Genomic DNA, 7,500 nt, shown 5'->3' on the forward strand with positions numbered 1-7,500 from the left:
TTCTTTTTTTTTTGTGAGTGTGTGTGTGCTATTGAGGTTGGCATGTTGGTTTTGAAAGTTTAGACCTCGAATGCGGGGTTTCGGGAATTTCTCTGTGTTTGCCTTGCTGCCTTTTCCTTTACGGTTTCCCCTCGATTTCTTTCTTTTATTCTCCCAGTCCGTCTGCATTTCCCCTTCTTTTTCCCTTCTCTCTCTCTCTCTCTCTCTCTCTCTCTCTCTCTCTCTCTCTCTCTCTCTCTCTCTCTCTCTCTCTCTCACTCCCTTTTTCTTTTATGGTTACCTAAACAAAGCGTAAGCGTGATGACCATCTTCCTGGTTCCATCCTTCCTCTTTCTGCAATATTTCCTCACCGACACTCTAACCTGGCTGCTCACACTAACTTCCTCTTTCTCCTTCTCTTCCTTCTCTTCCTTTTCTTCCTCCTTCTCCTCCGCCTCTTTCCCTTCCCCCTTCCTCTCGACCTTCTCCTCCTCCCCCTCCTTCACCGACGTCTTGGGGTAGGTGACGGGCAGTGTGACGTAGCCCTCGAAGCGCCCCATCTTCAGGAGGTCGACGAGGGAGAGGTTGGAGGAGGCTGGCGTCGAAGCGTCGGGAGTCGAAGAAGGGGCAGCGACGGAAGGGGTCGAGGAGGATATCGAGGACGAGGTCGAGAGAGGGGGACGGGCCGAGGGCGAGGAATACGGAGGACTGGCAACCTGGCTTTTCCAAGATCTGAGTCCTTTTCCGTCCGGTTTCCTGGCTGGACGCCGTTGCGGCTTCTGCCTCCGCCACGATGGGTGTTCGGATGTATTCGGTCGCAGGTGGGCGGCCGTTGCCGGGCGGAGGGAGATCAGGGCCCGCGGTTCTACCTGGCGGCTGGAATGGGTCCTCCGCCGTGCGCGACTCGGAGAGGGCGCCGATTTGATTCTGTTCCGGTGCGACCGTTGGCGGTTCTGGAAGCGTCGGTGGAGATTTTTTTCGTGGATGAGGAGCGATGCGGCTCTGCTCCGGTTCTGACACGGTTCGCGGTTCCACTTGCCTCTTTAGTAATTCTGGTACGTTCGACGCTCTTAGCTGGGTAGCCTCGAAATTGCGTATTTCCCCTAGTTCTGAACCCGTCAACGCGGGATCTCGACGTGGTTCCTCGCTCAAGTACCCCCTTTCCCTCTCTTCTTTGCCATTACCCACTAGTGCGTGCGTCTGCACTTGTGCTTTCGGCCTGGGGCTAAAAGGCGGCCGAGTCACTCCCACTGGGGGACTTCTTGCGCCAGTGTCAGTCCTTCCCTGGCTGTTTGCGTGCGTTCTATCTTGTGTTGTTGGTAGGCATTCTGACTTTTTAAAAATTGATTCTATAACTGGTACTGATTCACCCATTCGATCTTTAAATGTCTCATGTTGGGCAAGCGTTCTAGAATGATTCTCATGAATCCGTGATTGTTCTTTAGTTCTCGCAGACTTCAAGTGAGATCGAGAGCGCTCTCCAGAACTCCTAAGGAGGTCTTCGGAAGCTCCGTAGTGCCGGACAGGGTCGGTGGGCGTGGCGGTACCGTCGGGCGGCTCCCTTCGCGCCATTCCCGCCACCTTCCCCTGCAGACTCCACGACCCCGCCGGCGAGGTCGTGACCCCGTTGTGCCGCCCAACCGACTCCTCACCTTCCGCTGGCGAGGTCAGGTCACTCCCGATATCGGATTTCCAGTTTGACAGAGACCTGGGTTGACTCGATATTACCGAGGTGGAGGAGGTTGAGGGAGAAGGCGGGGAGGGGGACCGGTCGCATGAGCCCTGGTGGGAGTCACGGTGAAAGGCGTCTCGCGGGCGGTCGTGGCGGAGGGAGGGGTCGGACGAAGGGTCGTCGTGAGGAGCGGGCTCAGGCGCCGCGTTGTCGCCCCCCGGAGCCAGGTTAGAGGAACGGCAGAGCGCCTGCTGGATCCTGCGGTAGAGCGGCCCGAGCGAGCAGAGGGCGTGGGCCAGGCAAGGCGCCGGAATGCTAAGTCGGCGCTGCAGGGAGGCCGGCGAGGGCGCGTGTGCGGGCGGGGCCTCGTAGGCGGAGGCGGCTTCTGAGGGCGCGCACGGCCGGGTGCTGGCTGGGCCACTGTACTTCACCACGCTGTAGAACTCCTCCTTAGAGTTCGGGCGCGAGTGAGGCTGCGGGAGTGGGCGTGGGGCTGCGTTGGATTCCGCCCTCGTACACGTGCACGAGGACGGTAGAGTTGGGGGGTTCGGGTGCTGGTTGTTCGTCCATCCATCGGTGTACATCTGCGTCGTGCAGCTGCATCCTCCGTGCCCACACCCTGCCTCACAGTCCGAGGTCGCCCGACAACCGCGTGCGGCAAGTGTGGGCGGCGGCGAGGGCGGCGAGGGAACGCGGACTGAGTATGATCCCGGCGCCCCGCAGTTGCAGTGCCATGTGGCAGAGGAAGGCCCATGGCTGTGGAGCACGGGCGCCTCGCTGTGGGCGTGACGCTGGAAAGGATGCGCCTGCCCCGGGTTCTCCGCGTGCGCGGCCGCCCAGGGCGAAGGCTCACCGCTCGCATACATGTAGTAGCAATAGCCCGAGCCCTTCGCGAGGCCGGCTCCGGCGCACGCGCTGCAGTTCGGCCACCACTTCGTCCCCTCCTCCGCATCCCTTCCCGCTCCTACGCCTGCGTATATGTCCCCGCTGACACCGGCTGGGGCATGGGCTAACGGCGAGGCGGGCGGGGCGGCATAGGTGAGCGGGGCGGTGTAGTTGGGCGGGGCGGCGTAGTTGGGCGGGGGATAGTACAAGCTGGCGTACGCGGGTTCCGAGGGCGTCGCGGGGCACAGAGTGCTGTAGGTGGGTGCGGAGAAGGCGGGCGAACCGGAATACATGTGGGAACGGGCGGTCGTGGAGGCATAGGGGCTGCTGTGTACGGGCGACGGCTGGTAGGACTGCGGGGCGTAGTACGTGGGTGGCGGGGGGGAGTAGTAGGCGTAGGCCGGTGGGTGGGAACTGGCAGGCGGAGGATAGCCGCTTGTGGGAGGGTGCTGACCGTAGGGGCATAGGGTGGGTGGTAGGTGGGCGGCCGATCTCGGTGGGGCGTCGGAGAAAGTGTCCAACGGCGGGTCGTTCCCGGGGTCGTACTGAAGGGGAGACACGCACGGCGCTGGCGGGGCGGACGACGCGCTCGCCCCGACGTCGTTGAGAGGGAGGACCACGACCTTCGCCCTCCCCCCTGGCCGTCCCACGCCTCCCTCGAGCGGCGACAAGCCCTCCGCCGCCGTGCCGAGGGCGCGGGCCGGCACGGAGCTCGACGTCCTCCTGCTGCCTCTGTACGTCGAGAGGAAGTTGAGGGAATCGAAGGCTCTCCGGGCCAGTGCCGAGTCCTCCTCGCCCTCCTTACTCCTCGCGTCATCGTCCCTCTCCTCCGAGTCGTCGGCCTCTTCGCTTCCTTCGCTCTCACTTTCAACTTCTTGTCCACTGCAGCCTTCTTCTTCGTCTCCATCGGGATGAACGACTGCCTGCTGATGGTGGTCGTCGTCACTGCACTCGCTGTCGTAGCCCAAATCATCTCTCGTTTCGCGGGTCTTTACTGGCTCCTTGACTCTCTCGTCGTCGCTTCCACTCCCCTCCCACGCCTCCTCCTTCTCCGCCTCCTTCGGGAGTTTTTTTGTTCGTAGAGTGCCCACCCTGTACCACCTCCTCCTGTCCCCGTCCACCCAGCCGTCACCCGACGGCTCCAGGCGCTCCACCTTTGCCGCGCTCCACCTGTCGTCTGCATCACCTCCCACAGCTTCTGCAGGTTCTGAGTCTCTTTCTACCGCTGCTCCGCTGGCTCCCTTGTCCCTTGCAGGTGGTCTGCTCGAGGCTCTGGCTTTGTTACGTAACAGGGTGTCGTATATTCCGTAATTGTGAGTGGCTCTCTGCGCTCTTTCATGCTCATCTGTTAGCGATTTCCTTCCCGCTCCATGGCACCGCTCCTCCTCTTCCTCTCCCTCCTCCCCTTCCCCGGCCTCGTCCATTCCTCCTCCCTCCATCAGGCAACCCAAACACGTGGTGCCAGACGAGCCCGGCCCTCCGCCCTTCCCGCACCTGTCCGAACAAGGAGTGTGCGTCGCGGCTTTGGCACCACTGTTCGGAGGGCCTGCTTGGCGACGGGGCACGGAAGGAGCCTTTTCATCGCGGGACACGTAGGATCTGGTCTTGCCTCGCGAGTATGTCACCACCACTGTTTCGAGGCTGTCTTTTGCACAGAGCATATTGGCAACAAGGCCCTGCGCTCCTCCTCTTTCCTTTCCCTCCTCTCCTCTGCGACACCTGCTGATGCAATTTGAATCGACCGCCGCCTCTGCTGCACTTCCTCCCCCCTCATGATTTCTGGCAAGAGTGCGCGAGCCCGCTGCGGTTGTGGCAACACCTTCGCCGCAGTAGGTTAGACCAGCGGCAGATGGCTGCGGCTGGAGGAACGGAGCTTGTGTTTTATTATCGTAACCGCCACCGCCCGCATTCTCCGCCGCGGGGGACGCTGCCTCTGCAATCCCCGGCCGACGCACGCCCGCGCGCCTAGCGGACTCGCGCCGCCCCGCTCGTCTGGCAAACACGTCTTCTGTTTCAGGTACTCGGTTGCGTGCCGCTTCAGGTACTTCTGTATGAATCATCAACTCGGCCATTTCGACCATCTCCTCCTCCTCCTCCTCCTCCTCCCCGTCCAAGCTTACAGAGCTCTCCTCCGAAATCGGTGTGGAGGCGGAAGTGGAGGAGGAGCAGGAGGAGGAGCAGGAGGAGGAGGAAGAGGAGGAGGAGGAGGAAGAGAGGACGGGGAAGTGCGAATGTAAAGCATGATAACTGGTGGAACAAGGGTAAGAGTAATGTGGAGGCGTCGAGAAGTCTTGATAGTGGGCGTGACTAAGCTCATGGTGGGCGTATGTGGGGTATGAGTAATGATATGGGTGGGCGTAAGAGTGGGACGGGAAGGAGTAGTAGGAGCCACTGGCGGAGGCAGAAGGATACGAAGAATAATTATATTGAATCGTGTTAGCGTGGGATGCGTACGGAGGGGCGGGGAAGTACGTCGAGTGGGCGTGGGAGTAGCAGTGCGCAGGGTAGTAGGGGTGGGCGGGGTACGAGCAGAAGGCGCCGTCTAGCGAAGGTGAAGGAGAGCGAGAAGGCGTGGCTGCAGGAGTCTCTTCTCTCAGGATGCACGTCTCGGCTTCACTCCACTCGCTCCACTCCGACTCGCTGGCGGACTCTCCTTCGCCACCGCGCTCCGCTGCTGCCCGCGCCTCTCCCGCAATGCCCCCTCGACCCCAAGGCCCCGACGGCAAGTCAAGTGCCCGCTCGCCATCCGCGCCTTCGTTGCCGCTGCCTTCGATGCCGTCGCTCCGGGTCTCGGCAGCCCAGCTGATCTCGGCATCTCTGTTATCCACGCTTTCGTTGTGCTGAGCATCGTATCCGTCGAACTCGTTAAAACCGCCTTCCACAGCGACATTTTCAGCATCATCAGGCCAGTCGTCGTCCTTTATTAATATATCGATAGGAGCATTTTTGTTATCAATTTTATCACTATCGCTATCGTCATCATCGTCTCTGCTATCGCTCTCAGTGACTTCTTCGTCCATCCACTCAAAGCACACGTCGATGAAGTTCTCCATTTCCCCTTTAATCACCCGTGGCCCTTCCCCTTCCTCTTCCTCCACTTCCCTCTTGTTCATCTGCCCTTCCTCCATCTCCTCCTTCGAGTCCCCGTCTCCGTTGGAGACTTCAACGTGTCCGTAGGTAGTGAACTGGAACTCACTGTCGATCTCCCAACCTTCCTCTTCGTCCTCCTCTTCTTCCTCGAACTCTACCTCGTCCTCTTCTTCGTCTTCGTCTTCGTCTTCCATCTGTTCATCCTTCCTCATTTCATCCGAGTGGCATTCACCTTCCCCTCCCTCCGCGTCACGAAGGTCTCCTGGCGAGTCCCCTCGAGGCTCGAGAGCGAACACCTCCTCTTCAAGCCACGAGAAGCACTGCGTGACCGCCTTGACGGCAGAGTCCTGCGAAAGGAGGTCCGGGCTGCCTCCAGCTCCGGAGTCTGACGACGAGGAAGAGGACGACGTCGCTTCTTCTTCGTCCTGCACCTCGAGGTCGAGGTCTACATCAAGGCTAGGCGAGTTGGCATTCAAGTCCCACTCAAGCGGATACAAATCCTTTGACTTCTGATCCCCTTCCTGCTTACATTTCATCACCTCGACGTCGCCAAAGTCCCACTCAACCTCACCCGCGAGCGTCGAGGACGAGGGAGACGAGGAGGAGAGGCCGCCGATGCCCTCGTCCTCCACCGAGGCTCCTCGGCCGCAAGTCATCTTCTCGTAGACCTCATCCCCCCGAGAGCTCGTCCCATCCTCAACGACCTCCTCCTCCTCGACACCTCTCTTTAGCCGCTCTAGGACGTCCCTCTCGCCGGCCGTCCACTCTTCATAATTGGTCGCTCTGTGTTCCCCATCCGTCTCCTGCGCCTTTTCCTCCTGTAGGTCTTGTCGCAGCCTCAGAAGCAGTTCCCCACTGATCCTCAACCTCGAGAATCTCCGGTGCTTCCTCTCTTCCTTTTTCCTCCTCTCCATCTTCCTGCGCGAGGCGCGGGAGGGAGCGTCAGAGCCACCTGTCGCCGACGTGTCCTCCTTGGCCGCGGCCGCAGGGCCCTCCTCAGCCGCTTCCGTGCGCCCGCAGTGAGGCCGCCCGCTTTCCCCCGGGGTGGCCATCTGGGCGGCGAGCAGCGTGAGCGCCGGCCCCGCCCCTTCCTCCATGCTGCTGCAGGCGCCGGGGGAGCGGGGATGTAGTTGCCACGTAACTACAGGCCGCCCGCTCGCACGCCGCGATCTCTCTCCCGTCAGCCCTTCAGCTTCAAACCACTGAAGTCGTGGCCTCCTTGCGGCTTCAGCTCCCGGTCGATACAAGTCAGAACTTCCCGATATAGACCCTGGTTACCGGGCAGAATCGCTGCAGTTATTTTTATCGCACTCTTGTTCATTAAAAAACGATCTATTTTTCTTCCCCAACAATAACAGGTTTCTTGGTGGTTTTCTACATCGCAAGAACCTGTTCTTTGTTGTTACAAGTCACACCGTATACAATTCTTGATACAGATGCATATTCTTGATACTTTGTTTATATGCACACTGCTTTCCCACCGCAAACACTAAAACAAAGACTAGCACTTCAGGGTTTCTTACATTACATTATTAAAAAAACTCGATTACTTTATTGATTCATGGCACTGAAAAGACCGCTCGCTGAGGTCGCAAAACACCTTCGGTTCTCACGCCCTCGCGGATTTGTAACAGAAAAGGCAATTGCACGTCACGCTGCAAACACAGCAACACGAACTCACACACACAATGCAATTGACATATACACCACTTGATATATACACTCGTCTTTATCTTATTCGGAGCACTTCCAGTATGCTACTTGCGCTGTAAAACTCAATTAATTACTTCCGGCGAAGCTGCTTTGGCTCACAAAAACAAAACAAGACGAGCCTATTCACAATGTTAGCCTACTGACTCTCCTCGTTCCTTTTC

At 59.3% G+C, this 7,500-nt stretch overlaps 1 protein-coding gene across 1 annotated transcript in view; it reads right to left on the reverse strand.

Annotated features, from left to right (window-relative positions):
* LOC125042438 (actin-binding LIM protein 1-like) overlaps nt 1-7,500 on the reverse strand; it is a 99,604-nt gene that overhangs the window by 33,699 nt on the left and 58,405 nt on the right. The gene's annotated exons all lie outside the window — the stretch shown is intronic.

Source organism: Penaeus chinensis, chromosome 32, assembly GCF_019202785.1.
Source record: "Penaeus chinensis breed Huanghai No. 1 chromosome 32, ASM1920278v2, whole genome shotgun sequence".
Lineage (NCBI taxonomy): Eukaryota > Metazoa > Arthropoda > Malacostraca > Decapoda > Penaeidae > Penaeus > Penaeus chinensis.